The 14,739-nt window shown below is 44.3% G+C and overlaps 1 pseudogene; it reads left to right on the top strand.

Moving 5' to 3' along the window:
• The first annotated feature begins 4,182 nt into the window (after positions 1-4,182).
• LOC148141858 (multidrug and toxin extrusion protein 1-like) overlaps positions 4,183-14,739 on the top strand; it is a 47,379-nt pseudogene continuing 36,822 nt past the window's right edge.

The following is a 14,739-nucleotide window of genomic DNA, read 5'->3' as shown; positions in this document are numbered from 1 at the left end:
CTGGATGTGTTTCCGGGAATACTCTCAGCACAGCTGTAATGCTATCCCTTATCAAAAACGTCACTCCCCCTCTTCTCTTGCCTCCCTTTCTATCCTTCCTGTAGCAGTTGTATCCTGGAACATTAAGCTGTGAATCATGTCGAGCCCTGAGCCACATATCTGTAATTGCTATGATATCCAAGTCCCATGTTCCTAACTATGCCCTGAGTTCATCTGCCTTCCCTGTTAGGCCGCTTGCATTGAAATAAATGCAGTTTACTTTATCAGTCCTACCTTGTTCTCTGCTTTGTCCCTGCCTGCCCTGACTGTTTGACTCGCCTTTGTTCTCAACTGTACCAGTCTCAGATTGAAATCTTTCCTCACTACCTCCCTGGGTCACATGCCCCATCCCGAGCAGTTCTAGCAAATCTCCCTGCCAGTACATTAGTCCCCTTCCAATTTAGGTGCAAACCATCCTTCTTGCACAGGTCACTTCTACCCAAAAACAACTTCTTATGATCCAAAAATGTGAATTCTTCTCCCATACACCAGCTCCTCAGCCATGCATTCATCTGCGTATCCTCCCATTCCTGACCTCACCAGCTCGTTGCACCGGGAGTAATCCAGATATTACTACTCTCCAGGACCTCCTTTTTAAATTTCTGCCTAACTCTCTGTAATCACCCTTCAGAATCTCAACCTTTTCCCTTCCAATGTCGTTGGTTCCAATGTGGACAATGACCTCTTGCTGGCCTCTCTCCCCCTTGAGAACATTCTGCACCCTCTCTGAGACATCCTTGATCCTGGTACCAGGGAAGCAATATACCATTCAGATTGTTCACTGCTGGCCACAGAAACGTCTGTATCTTGGATTAGAGCGTCTCCTAAAACAATCGATCGCTTGGAACCCGACGTACCCCTCGTTGCATTAGAGCCAGTCTCAATACCGGAAACTTGGCTGTTCGTGCTACGTTCCTCTGAGAATCCATCACCCCCTACATTTTCCAAACCAGCATACTTATGAACAGACCTCTCATACATTAGAGTTGATCCTTCTCTGCACCTTCTCTGCAGCTATAACATGTTATTCTGCATCCTGTTCCTGTACCCTAATGTACTGATGTAAGGTATGATTTGTCTGGTTAGCACACTAAACAATATTTTTCACTGTATCTCGAAACATGTAACAAGAATAAATCAAATCAAAATCAAAAATAAAGATCAGAAAGTGGTGGTGCTCTTGAAGAGTTGTGAATCTATGGATTTCTCTATGGCAGAATGCTGAAATAGATTAAGGCTGAAATAGATTTTTATCTTTGGAAATCAAGGGATTTGGGGAGCAGGTGGATAAAAAGAAGCTGAAATCGAAGGTTGGCCATGATTGGAAGGAATAGTGGAACAGGCTTGTTGGAGTATTCCTACCTATGTTTCTTGTGTTCATGAGAGTTACCCCCCCAGTGTCATATCATATATTTACCTTTTAATCAATATCTCTAAAACAGGTTCTTACTCTTTATCACATGCCTGATGGTGGGCACTTGCTGGGGTGGCATGGTGGCTCAGTGGTTAGCAGTGCTGCCTCACAGTGCTTGGGACCCGGGTTCAATTCCTGCCTCGGGCAACTGTCTGTGTGGAGTTTGCACATTCTCCCCGTGTCTGCGTGGGTTTCATCCAGGTGCTCCGGTTTCCTCCCACAGTCCAAAGATGTGCAGGTCAGGTGAATTGGCCACGCTAAATTGCCTGTAGTGTTAGGTGCGTTAGTCAGGGATAAATGTCGGGTAATGGGTCTGGGTGGGTTGCTCTTCGGAGGGTCGGTGTGGACCTGTTGGGTCGAAGGGCCTGTTTCCACACTGTAGGGAATCTAAATTAGTTACCATGTTTCCTGTCTTATGAAAGTTGTTTGCTTAATTTTCTTTCTGGCTGTCCAATTATGCAGATGACACAATTTAAGAAACATATATCAGACTGTGCATTGAACTGAAATAGATTAAGGTTTAACAAATGACTGGTAAGTTTCAAATTCCAAGGCAGTGGTTATGTGACATCAAGTGTAAGTACTACTGTATCTGACTATTTATATTTGAATAACTCCACAGAGGTCTGTATCCCATCACCAAGTCACCCTTTAATTACACACAGAGAGTCCTTGACATTGATCCAGTTCCCTCACAGCCACCTGATGAGGGAACAGCGCTCCAAAAGCTAGTGCCTCCAAATAGACCTGTTGGACCATAACCTCATGTTGTGTGATTTTTAACTGTTTCTATCTGTCAGCCAGGGGTCCCTGATTGGACCAGGTTTACAGCCCAAATCAGGGAACTAGTATTCTTTGAGGTCCACCTGGTTGATCTTATTATAATCACTGCAGCATTGTTGCAGTTTAAGTGTTGAAGATGTCTGTGTCTAGCTTGCATTTATTTAAGGTCACTTTTATCTTGAAAATCCTTTTATCTTGAAAATCTTCTCTGTGAATTCAATTCATTTTTAATTCAATCATATTTGCTTAGGCAGAGAAGTTCTAATTTTTCCTTCCAATTTCCACAACCAGGGGGTCACAGTCTAAAGACATGACTTAAGCCAGTGAGGACTGTGATGGGGAGAAATGTCTCCACCCAGAGAATGGGCAGCCTGTGGAATTCACTTCCACAGGAAGTGGTTAGGGCCAAAACATTGAATGGTTTCAAGATGGAGTTGTGTGTGGCTCTTATGGTGAGAGATTTCAAAGGATATGGAGAGAACACAGCTCCATGGTCCTGGATTGGATGGTCAGCTATGATTATACAAAATGGTGAAGCAAGTTTGAGGGGCTGTTTGATCTGTTCCTGCTCTTCCTTCCTGTGTTTCTATGTCTCTCACAGCTACTTCGCCTCATCCTTCACTCTTCTGTATCTGTAATATTTGAGATAATATGTATTTGTCAAGTTGTCGAATTTAAGGGCTAAGTTTAGACAAAGAGTCACAGAGGCTTACAGCATGGAAACAGGCCCTTCAGCCCAACATGTCCATGCTGCCCAGTTTTCACAGTTACATTAATCCCACTTATCTGTCTTTGGTCCATATCCCTTCACACCCATCCCATCCACGTACCTGTCCAATGTTTCTTAAATAATGGAACTATGCTTGCCTCCACCAAAACCTCTGGCAGCATGTTCTACTCACAACCTCTGTGTGGTAACATTATCCCTCTGGACCCTTTTGTATCTCTCCCCTTTCATCTTAAAGCTATGCCCTCTAGTTTTAGACTCCCCTACCCAGGGGAAAAGCTGTTGGCTCTCTATTTTATCTATGCCTCTCATGATTTTATAAACCTCTACAAGGTCACCCTTCCTAGACTCCAGGAAAAAAGGTCCCAGCCTTTCCAACCTCTCCTTATAACTCAAACTTTCTTTCCAACCATGAGACAACACTGTCACAGAACCTTCATCACATCAATTGCAATGGTTTGGGGAAGAACACTCATGACCAGCTTCTCATGGTTTGACCAGGAGCAGCGAATATGGATGTTTCAGTGAAATCCGTATCCTGAGAGTGAAGTATAAAGCATACTAAGGTACGCAAGTGAATCTCAGTGACCTTATTCCAGAAGCAACCATTGAACCTCAAGTCACTCCAACAGAAATAATGTAAGTACATCTGGGTTCACATGCTACAGAGGCTACTGGGTATATCCTTCACCCCAGAGACATAATACTGAAGCTGATACCAACCAACACTGCAGCATTGAAGAATTGTTCATTCGCTACGTTTTGTTCACTACTGAAATGGAACTTTTAAACACGTACACAGTCAACTTACAAAACTTGCAAAAGCAAAATGCTGCACTTGGTGGAAATCTGAAATAAACAGAGCAAATTGCCAGGTCAGTCAGCGTTTCAAAGAGATAAGCTGAGCTAACATTTTCATCAAAACCCTAACCCCCAAGATCCCAACCCTATAATTAATATTTGATTTCTTAAACGCAACAGTCCTGCAAAGATTCTGAATCCTCAATGTCAATGTCGATCTCTGGAAGAACAATTTTATTTTAGATGTTAAACCCTTATCAAAAGACTGGGTGTAGAAATAGATCTAAACATGCATACAGAGATTACATTGGTGTGGGTGGGGGTGGGGGGGGGGGGGGGGGGGGGCGCGGTGGGGAGGTATTCAAATAAGTGAAATCAAATAACTAGTTTATTTTGTTTTCAGTGAGGGATCGGAAGAATGGAAAAACCAAAGTATTTAATCCCTGGGAATGCTGCACAGATGTGTGGAACCTGTGGAGAGGAACTCCTGAGGAAAATAAAAGAATTGAAACCAACCAACTTCTGGCAGGTAGCAAAATGTATTTCCAGACTTGCTGGGCCAGTGGTGAGTTTACACTTGCTGGCACCATATTATTTACAGATTTTTTTTAAAAAATCAACTTTTTCAGATTGTGACAAAGCTGCTCCTTTAACAAGGTTATACTGTGCTTTGTTTTTTTTTAAGAGAATGACACAGACTCTGAGAAATCTGAGGTGAAGGGTTTTATGGCCAAGTTGATAATAGCTAACAGATACTGCCTCAGACAGAAGGCTTTCAAGTTAAAAAAAAGCACTTGTACAATGAAAGGGGTGTGGCCAGTTCTCCCAGCTCAGTTATTCTCTGGTTTGGTTTGCCTTTGGCAGGTAGTTTGAAGAAAGATTACTGAACCCACAGAATCAGGTCTAGGCTAGTACTCCCTCTCTCTCTGACATCTCTCCTCTGGTGTTTGATTTTACCTTTTGTGCCAAGGGATGTTTATGGGGATTGTTGCAAGTATTTGGAACAGCATCATTAATTTGGGATAGTCTGTTGGGTTTTCAGACAGGGGTAAGTTGTTCGGTATTCTATTTGCTGTTGTTTATGATTCATTCGGTAATCTTGTAAGTAAATACTGTCTTGTTTAAAAGTAAGTGGTTTGACCAACTGCATCACTCCTGGAATATCCACTCTACACCTGCTTAAAGCAACTAGCAAAGTTAGGGTCTGGGCTACTGTCTTGAAATGTTTTGAAAGGCCAGGCCTGGTCCATAACAAGATGTACTATTCCGCATCTCTGTAGCAGCGGATATTGAACCCAAACCTTCCTCACTCAGAGGTAGGGACACTGCCACTGCATCAGCAGACCCTTGCCATCATTGCCATATGCTGCACTCTCCTAGAACCATAGGATCCCTACAGCATGGGATCAGGCCATCTAATCCACACTGACTCTCCACAGAGTTTCGTACCCAGATCCCCACTACCATATCCCTGTAACCCTGCATTTCTCCATGGCCAGTCCACCCAGCCTGCACACCTTTGGACTGTGGGAGGAAACCCACATAGACACTTGGAGAATGTGCAAACTGCACACAGACAGTCACCCAAGGGTTGAATTGAAAACAAGTCCCTGGTGCTGTGATGTAGTAGTGCTAACCACTGAGCCACTATGCCACTCCTGGTAAATATTTCATTATGTCACAGCCAGTCAGGCAGTATCTAAGGAGCAGGAGAATCAACGTTTTGACCATTAGGAATGTGGGGCCCCTCTGCTCCTTGGATGCTGCCTGACTGGCTGTGCTTTTCCAGCACCACACTCCTGACTCTGATCTCCAGCATCTGCAGTCCTCAGTTTCTCCTAGTATTTCATTACCTGCCAACCGTGTTGGTTTTTTCATCCATGGAATCTGGTCAGTCCAGCTGTTGTTACCCATCCCATATTGCCCACAGGGCAGTCAAGAGTGTTCTGTATTGCTCTGGGTCTGGAGTCTCATGTAGGCCAGACCAGGTAAGAATGGCAGGTTTTCCCGAAAGGACATTGGTGAACCAAAAAGGTTTCTATGACAACTGACTGTGGTTTGATTAGGCCAGATTTTAAACAACAAATCCACCATCTGCCATGATGGGATTTGGAAACTGTGTTACTCACGCAGTAACATTAACATTACACCATCACCTCCCCCAACACTACTGCTTTCAATTAGCTCATTTCTGTAATACCCTTCACTGCCCATTTATATGATCCTTTTCAATTCATTTATGCAGCTATCCTGTCTGAGCACAAATATAAACTCCTTTCTTTGAACCCATTAATTTTATTGAACCCATTTCGGAAATCCTTAGCTATGTTCACAGATGTATTACACAGCTCCCCAGCCACAACAGGAAATTCTTCAACTTCTCTTTGTTGTATTAATTCAAAGACCATGGGTGGAATCTTGAAAAGACTTGAGCATCTTGGGCTAATGTGACGGAACTGCTTGAGAAACCCATCTTAATGTTTGGAACAACTTGTTGCATCTTTAAATTAAGTTCTATTGTCAAGACAAAATTCTCATTGGTAGCCTGTTAATGGGGATTGGTGCTTGCTTACGTGGGCAGGTGATGGTGTAACGGTACTATCTCTGGACCAATAAATCCAGAGACCCAGGTAGTGATCTGCTGGATCAGGTTTCAATCCTATAGATGGCGGCATTTGAATTTGACTTTTACAAAAATGTCTGTGCTTAAGCGTCTGACGATGATCATGAAACCTTTTCTAACTTCATTCATAAAAATATCTCTATGTATACACACATATATATATATATGTAGTCACTAAGGCAGTTTGGTTCTGTGCAATATGAAGAAAATAAACAAACATTGGGGTTTGACTCTATCCAACAAACAACCAAAGGCATCTCTTACTTGTGCAGGACTTTAGTATGTCCCTCAGCACGTGCTCCTTGACCTTGGAACGTGTCAGTCTGCAACACTCGGTCAGCGTCAACTCCTTGCTCTGGAAGACCAACAAGTTTCCGGCCGACCAAAGAGCTTCTTTCACCGAGTTTTCCAATGGCTGGAAAAGCCCAATGTTGTTGAGGGGAAGAAGCTGCTATTCTGGCCTGGTTCTACATGTGAGCCCATCCCCAGAGCGATGTGGTTGACTCTGGGTAATAAACGCTGGCCTAGCCTATGATGTCCTTATCCCATGACTGATTCAAAAAGAAATATGTTCCTGTGACAACTTACAACTGCCAGCTCCTATGCTGTGAATGAATAAATAAAACTATTAACTTGGCATCTTGCCCCATTAATATGCAGCCTCCTGTCCAACCACCCACTACGAGCAAATTAGTCACTGAGAATTCTTGATGTGAAAGTTGGTGAAGAAACTGGGTGACTATCAGCTTGCCTCTGGCCTCAAAGAGCTCTCAATGTGGTCACCACATGACAGTGTCTAACCATCCACAGGCACCAGCTCCACCCAGCCTTGCCCACAGACATTGGCACCCTGATAATTGCCAACTCCTCTGGATCCTCACGGCACCACACCTGTCCACTTGTAGGAAGCTTAGGGATTACAGGTCTGCAACTTCCTCGTTAGTGTAGTGGTTAGTGTCACTTGGGTGACTGGAGTTCAATTCCCTGATGGGCAGTGTGTCATTCTGGGCTGGCAATGGCATTCTGGCCTTGTGACCTAGGCTAACGTTCGGCAATGTGAGTGTGTATCCCACTGCAGTAGATGGTGAAATTTGAATTCAGGAAAAGAAAATATGTGTCATTGAGTGTATTTAAGACAGAGATGGATAGATTCTTGATTGGTAAGGGGTTCAAAGGTTACAGGGAGGAGACAGGAGAATACGGTTGAGAAACATATTAGCCATTATGGAATAGCAGAGGAGGGTTGATGGGCCAAATGATACTCCTATACCTTGAGGTATTACGCATTGCAGGGCACACCAATTGCAAAGCTGCAGCAAGGACATGGCACACACAGACAGACACCCTCCTCTACCTTCCCCAGCCATACCCTACAATCAGGCAGCTGTCATTGAGTCATAGAGATGTGCAGCACAGAAACAGATCCTTTGGTCCAACTCATCCATGCCAATGAGAAATCTAATCTGACCTATTCCCATTTGCCCGCACGTGGCCCCTATTCCTCTAAACCCTTCCTATTCATATACCCATCCAGATGCCTTTTAAATGTTGTCATTGTACCAGCCTCCACTACTTGCTCTGGCAGCTCATTCCATACACACACCACCATGTGATTGAAAACATTCTTTAGGTTACTTTTAAATTTTTCCCTTCTCACCTTAAACGTTTGCCGTCTTGTTTTGGACTCGTCCACCCCAGGGAAAAGATCGTGTCTATTCACTCTATCCATGCCCCTCATGATTTTATGAACTTCTATAAGGTCACCCCTCAGCCTTCGATGCACGGGGAAAACAGCCCCAGCCTGTTCAGTCTCTCCCTGTAGCTGGTTCTTGCTGGTCAGCAGCCCTCAGTCAAGGGGACACACATCTTACTGTACAACATGTCAATCTCACACTGCATCCTGGGAGCTGTGAGGCCTTTCAAGAAAAACAGGGGAACTAGACGTAGGCCTGACAGGGGCAGGTCATTCATGAGTCAAGAGTGTGGCGCTGGAAAAGCACAGCAGGTCAGGCAGCATCCGAGGAGCAGGAGAATCAACATTTCGGTCAGAAGACCATCATCAGGAGCCTTTGTCAGGAAAGAAACCCTCCAGGAAACTCAGTAAGAACTGAGCCAAAGAAAGTTAGATTCAGCCCAGTTTATGTTCACTTTATGTCTCCCAATATTTGAATCTTCAAACACAGTGAATTTTTTACCTGGATCACCTTTTTAACTTTTTCTGCACAATCTTGAAAACTTCAATGAAATTGTTTGAAAACCACATTATCCTTTAGGGTTGAGAAAAAAGACAATTGCTTTCAGTATGAGGTAGTATCAGTGTAATTTGATTGATTATTTTAATAATTAAGGGTTTGATCAAAATTAACTGACCGGTGCATGTTATTTCTCATTCGTTTTCCTTTTGCAGGTTTTGTCACAGATGGTGACAGTTCTCATAAATATCGTCAACTCTATGTTCTGTGGACATTTGGGAAAAATTGCATTGGGCGCTGTCAGTCTTGCCATAGCGGTAAGTTTTGTGTTGAGAATGTGCACATTTATTGATCCTAATATCTCCTGTATAAAATAGTGATGAAATTGCATTGCTTCCTATCAGTGCCAAGCTCAGTGCCGTTACCAGCTGATGAACTGCTTCTTGTGAAAAAGTCTGGTCTCTACCTGCTGCTCTCAATGGAAGGGCAACTGGAGCCCAGCAGCTGCTTCAGTGCCCCCCCCCAGGCTAAAGACCAGGAACATCAGCTCGGCATTCCAGCTCATCACCATTCTCCATGAGCCATTCTGGAAGTCCCATGGGTGTGGGGGACATTGGGTGAGGGCGAGATTGGGCTCCGTCTTAATGCCCTACATGGGGAGATCACCCTCTGGCAGTCACTTGGCCGACACGGGAGTCACTGGTCACTTGTATCAGGCACTCAGCGGCTGGGGAGGGTCTTGGAATGTTACCAATAATAACACCAGCTTTCATTATAGAGCAGCTTTAACACACCAACACCTCCCAAGGAACCTTACCGGGTCATTAACAGACACAAACAAGATGGCACCAAGGCAAAGAAGGAAGCTGTTGGATAGGTTCCCAAACATTTGGTCATTGAAGTAGTTTTGCAGAAGTGATCCCAAAGGAAGAGAGATTTAGGGTTCAAATTCCTGAGGGTTAGAGTTAGAGTTAGGGTTAGGGTTAGGGTTAGGGTTAGGGTTAGGGTTAGGGTTAGAGTTAGAGTTAGAGTTAGGGTTAGGGTCAGTGTTAGCATTAGGGTTAGAGTTCGGGTTAGGGTTAGGATTGGGTTAGGGTTTGGGTTAGCGTTAGGGTTAGGGTTCGGATTAGGATTACGGTTAGGATTAGGATTAAAGTTAGGATTAGGATTAAAGTTAGGGTTAGGGTTAGCTTTAGCGTTAAGGTTAGGGTTAGGGTTAGGGTTGTCATTGGTGGGTTAATTAAGTGGGATTCACAGCACCAACCAGAATTGGAGGAACTCAGGCTGTGGGAATGATGGAATTCCTTCCAGAGGAAGGGAACTTCAGGTTGATGATGGCATTTAAAAATAAAGATAAGCATCAAAGATGATTCTCAATAGGAGTGAGAGTAACAGGATAGCTTTTCTGGTGGAGTTTAACTTTCCAAATAATGACTGGGAATACTATGGTTCAAGTACTTTACTTGAGTCAGATTCTGTCCATTGTGTGCAGGAGGGTTTCCTGACACAGTATGTAGACCAGCCAACAAAGGGCGAGGCCACTCTGGATTTGGTACTGGGTAATGAACTCTGCCAGGTGTTAGCTTTGGAGGTAGGTGAGCACTTTGGTGATAGTGACCACGATTCGGTTATGTTTAGATTAGATTCCCTACCGTATGGAAATAGGCCTTTCTGTCCAACAAGTCCACACTGACCCTCTGAAGAACAACCCACCCTGACCCATTCCCCTACTCTATACTTACCCCTGACTAATGCACCTAATACTATGGGCGATTGAGCATGGCCAATTCACCTAACTTGCACATTTTTGGAATGTGGGAGGAAACCGGAGCACCCGGAGGAAACCCACACAGACGCTGGGAGGATGTGCAAACTCCACACTGACAGTCACCCGAGGCTGTGATCGAACCTGGGTCTCTGGTGCTGTGAGGCAGCAGTGCTAACCACTGAGCCACCATGCCACCCCATAAACTTTGTGATGGAAAGGGATAGGTCTATCCTGAAGGGCGGGAGCTATAGCTGGGAGAAAGGCAATTATGATGCGATTATGCAAAATTTAGAATGCATAGAATGGGGAAGGAAACTGCAGAGGATGAGCAAATTTGAAATATGGAGCTTATTCAAGGACCAGATACTGTGTGTCCTTGGGAAGTATGTACCCCTCAGGCAGGTAGGAAGTTGTCGAGCACAGGAGCCGTGATTTATGAAGGAAGTTGAATCTCTCCTCAAGAGGAAGAAGAAAGCTTATGTTAGGATGATTTGGAGATGCCGGTGTTGGACTGGGGTGTACAAAGTTAAAAATCACACAACCCCAGGTTATAGTCCAACAGGTTTATTTGGAAGCACTCTAGCTTTCGGAGCGAAAGCTAGTGTGCTTCCAATTAAACCTGTTGGACTATAACCTGGTATTGTGTGATTTTTAACTATGTTAGGATGAGATGTGATAGCTCAGCTAGGGTGTTTGAGAGTTACAGGTTAGCCAGGAAGGACCAAAAGAGGGAGCTAAGAAGAGCCAGGAGGGGACATGAGAAGCCATTGCCAGTTGGAATCAAGGAAAACCCTAAGGCATTCTATAGCTGTATCAGGAATAAAAGAATGACTAGAGTAAGATTAGGGCTGATCAAGCATAGTAGTGGGAAGTTGTCTGTGGAGTCAGAGGAGATGGGGGAAGTGGTAACTGAATATTTTTTGTCAGTATTAACACGAGAAAAAGACAATGTTGTCGAGGAGAATACTGAGATACAGACTACGAGACTAGATGGGGTTAAGGTTCACAAGGAGGAGGCGTTAGCAATTCTGGAAAATTTTAAAATAGATAAGTTCCCTGGGCCGGATGGGATTAATCCTAGGATTCTCTGGGAAGCCAGGTAGGTGATTGCTGAGCCTTTGGCTTTGATCTTCATGTCAGCTTTCTCAACATGAATAGTGCCAGAAGACTAGAGGATAACAATGTTGTTCCCTTGTTCAAGAAGGGGAGTAGAGATAACCCTGGTAATTATAGAACAGTGAGTCTTGATTTAATTGTTGGCGGCACGGTGGCACAGTGGTAAGCACTGCTGCCTCACAGCGCCAGAGACCCGGGTTCAATTCCCGACTCAGGCGACTGACTGTGTGGAGTTTGCACGTTCTCCCCGTGTCTGCGTGGGTTTCCTCCGGGTGCTCCGGTTTCCTCCCACAGTCCAAAGATGTGCAGGTTAGGTGAATTGGCCATGCTAAATTCCCCTTAGTGATAGGTAATAAGGGGTAAATGTAGGGGTATGGGTGGGTTGCGCTTCGGCGGGTCTGTGTGGACTTGTTGGGCCGAAGGGCCTGTTTCCACACTGTAAGTAATCTAATCTAAAGTGTTGGAAACGGTTATAAGAGATAGGATTTATAATCATTTGGAAAGGAATAGTTTATTAGGGATAGTCAACACAAACTTTATTGAGTTCTTTGAGAAGGTGACCAAACAGGTGGATGAGGTAAAGTGGTTGATGTGGTGTGTATGGATTTCAGTAAGGCGTTTGATAAGGTTCCCCATGGTAGGTTATTGCACAAAATATGGAGGCATGGGATTGTGGGTGATTTAGTGGTTTGGATCAGAAGTTGGCTAATTGAAAGGAGACAGAGGGTGGTGGTTGATGGGAAATGTTAATCCGAGAGTTCAGTTACTAGTATGGCAAGGATCTGTTTTGGATCCACTGTTGTTTGTCATTTATATAAATGACCTGGACGAGGGCAGAGAGGGATGGGTTAGTAAATTTGTGGATGACACTAAGGTCAGTAGAATTTGTGGATGACACTAAGGTCAGTGGATAGTGACGAAGGATGTTGTAGGTTACAGAGGGACATAGATAAGCTGCAGAGCTGGGCTGAGAGATGGCAAATGGAATTTAATGTGGAAAAATGAGGTGATTCACTTTGGAAGGAGTAACAGGAATGCAAAGTACTGGGCTAATGTTAAGACTCTTGGTAGTGTAGATGAGCAGAGAGATCTTGGTGTCCAGATACATAGTTCCTTGAAAGTTACCACCCAGGTTGATAGGGTTGTTAAGAAGGCATACAGTGTGTTAGGTTTTACTGGTAGAGGGATTGAGTTTTGGAACCATGAGATCATTCTGCAGCTGTATAAAACTCTGATGCGGCTACATTCGGCGTGTTGTGTACAGTTCTGGTCACCGCATTGTAGGAAGGATGTGGAAGCTTTGGAAAGGATTCAGAGGAAATTAACTAGGATGTTACCTGGTATGGAGGGAAGGTCTTATGAGGAAAGGCTAAGGGATTTGAGGCTGTTTTCATTCGAGAGAAGAAGATTGAGAGGCAACTTAATTGAGACATCTAAAATAATCAGCGGGTTAGATAGGGTGGACAGGGAGAGCCTTTTTCCTCGGATGACAATGGCTAGCACAAGGGAACATTGCTTTAAATTGAGGGGTGATAGATATAGGTCAGACGTTAGAGGTAGTTTCTTTACTCCGAGAGTAGTAGGAGTGTGAAACGCACTGCTTTCAACCGTAGTAGACTCGCCAACTTTAAGGACATTTAAATGGTCCTTGGATAGACATATTGACGAGAATGGAATTGTGTAGGTTAGCTGGGCTTCAGATTGGTTCCACAGGTCGGCGCAACATCGAGGGCTGAAGGGCCTGTACTGTGCTGGAATGTTCTATGTTCGATATTCTAATTCTAAATTGAAGGCCTGGGTGGGTTAGAATCCAATGTAGTTCAATGAACATACAGATCAAGGACGAAGAGGACTTGGTATGAGTCAGGATACAGAGAACAGAGAGCTTTGTACTAAAATAGAAAGTGCTGGAGAAACTCAGCAGGTCTGGCAGCATCTGGTAGAGAGATAGAGCTAATGTTTCAAGTTCTGTCTGAATTCATTCCTAAAATCTGAATGGAAGAGAAAACCGTTTCTTGTTAGAGTGTTAAATGGAATGAAGAATGAAATGTGACTGGGGACTGGGACAGCTTTGAGATACTGTGTGGCAGTTCCAATGGTGAGGAAAATTGGGAGTGTGCAAATGGTGGTGCATGGCACTGAGTGTGGATCACAGGATGCGGTGGGAGCAGTTGTCTGAGGATTGTTGGAAGAGTCCTGGGTGAGTTCGATAGATAAAGGATGGGACTTCATTTGGGAATTGTGCAGGATAAGGCTGAGCCAGGGACAGTCAATGAGGAATCAGACAAGGCTGTGAATGTTTGAGCAAACATTTTATCCAAGATTAGGAAGATGATAGAGAGCAATGAAGGTGAACAAATGAAATAATTAAAATGAAAAAATCCCATCAAAGAACAAAACTTCAAAAAGGTGTGCACATTTGGAAGAGACGTGGCTGCAAACCCTGAAGGAAAAGCCAAATACTGCAGGTGCCAGGGTTCAGAGATAAAAGCAGAGAGTGCTGGAGAAACTCAGCAGCTTTGGGGGTATTCATGGAGACAGTGACAGAGCTAACACTTGGTGCGCGAAACAGCTTTCCTTCAGAACTGATTTTCCGATGTCACCCAGTTTATGGAGCTGGAAAGATTGTAGAGCGGCCAGGAGACGGTTGGACAGTAAAATCCAAAATGTCTGATGGTCACTGATTAAAAGATAGGGAAAAGAATGAAGAGTGAAAACATAAAAGGGAATTCTCAATTGTTTTATTTATTTACAAAAGAATCTATCTTTCAGTTAGTTTTAGCCTACTGGTGACACATTGCTAAAGGTCCCTTTCTATTTGTTTTGTACAGATCACAACTATATCGGGTTTCTCTATAGCTGTCGGGTTGTCTACAGCGTGTGACACTCATATCTCAGGGAGGGTCAGCTAACTGCAGGCAACAATGTCCTCATCATGGAGTCAATAATACTTTGTCATTAACAGAGAAGAATACATCTCCCCATAACTGGCCTTGGGAAGGGTGCAGATTTCAGCTCATGAACTGTGGCACAGTGGTTAGCACTGCTGCCTCACAGTGCCTGAGACCCGGGTTCAATTCCCGCCTCAGGCGACTGACTGTGTGGAGTTTGCACGTTCTCCCTGTGTCTGCGTGGGTTTCCTCCGGGTGCTCCGGTTTCCTCCCACAGTCCAAAAGATGTGCAGGGTCAGAATTGGCCATGCTAAATTGCCCGTAGTGTCAGGTAAGGGGTAAATGTAGGGGTATGGGTGGGTTTCGCTTCGGCGGGTCGGTGTGG

The sequence above is a fragment of the Chiloscyllium plagiosum genome, unplaced genomic scaffold (genome assembly GCF_037043375.1).
Source record: "Chiloscyllium plagiosum isolate Xiang-an unplaced genomic scaffold, Cpla_swu_hap1 HiC_scaffold_31, whole genome shotgun sequence".
NCBI lineage: Eukaryota > Metazoa > Chordata > Chondrichthyes > Orectolobiformes > Hemiscylliidae > Chiloscyllium > Chiloscyllium plagiosum.
Note: the sequence above shows the minus strand (reverse complement) of the source record. Positions and strands in the feature narration are given on the sequence as shown.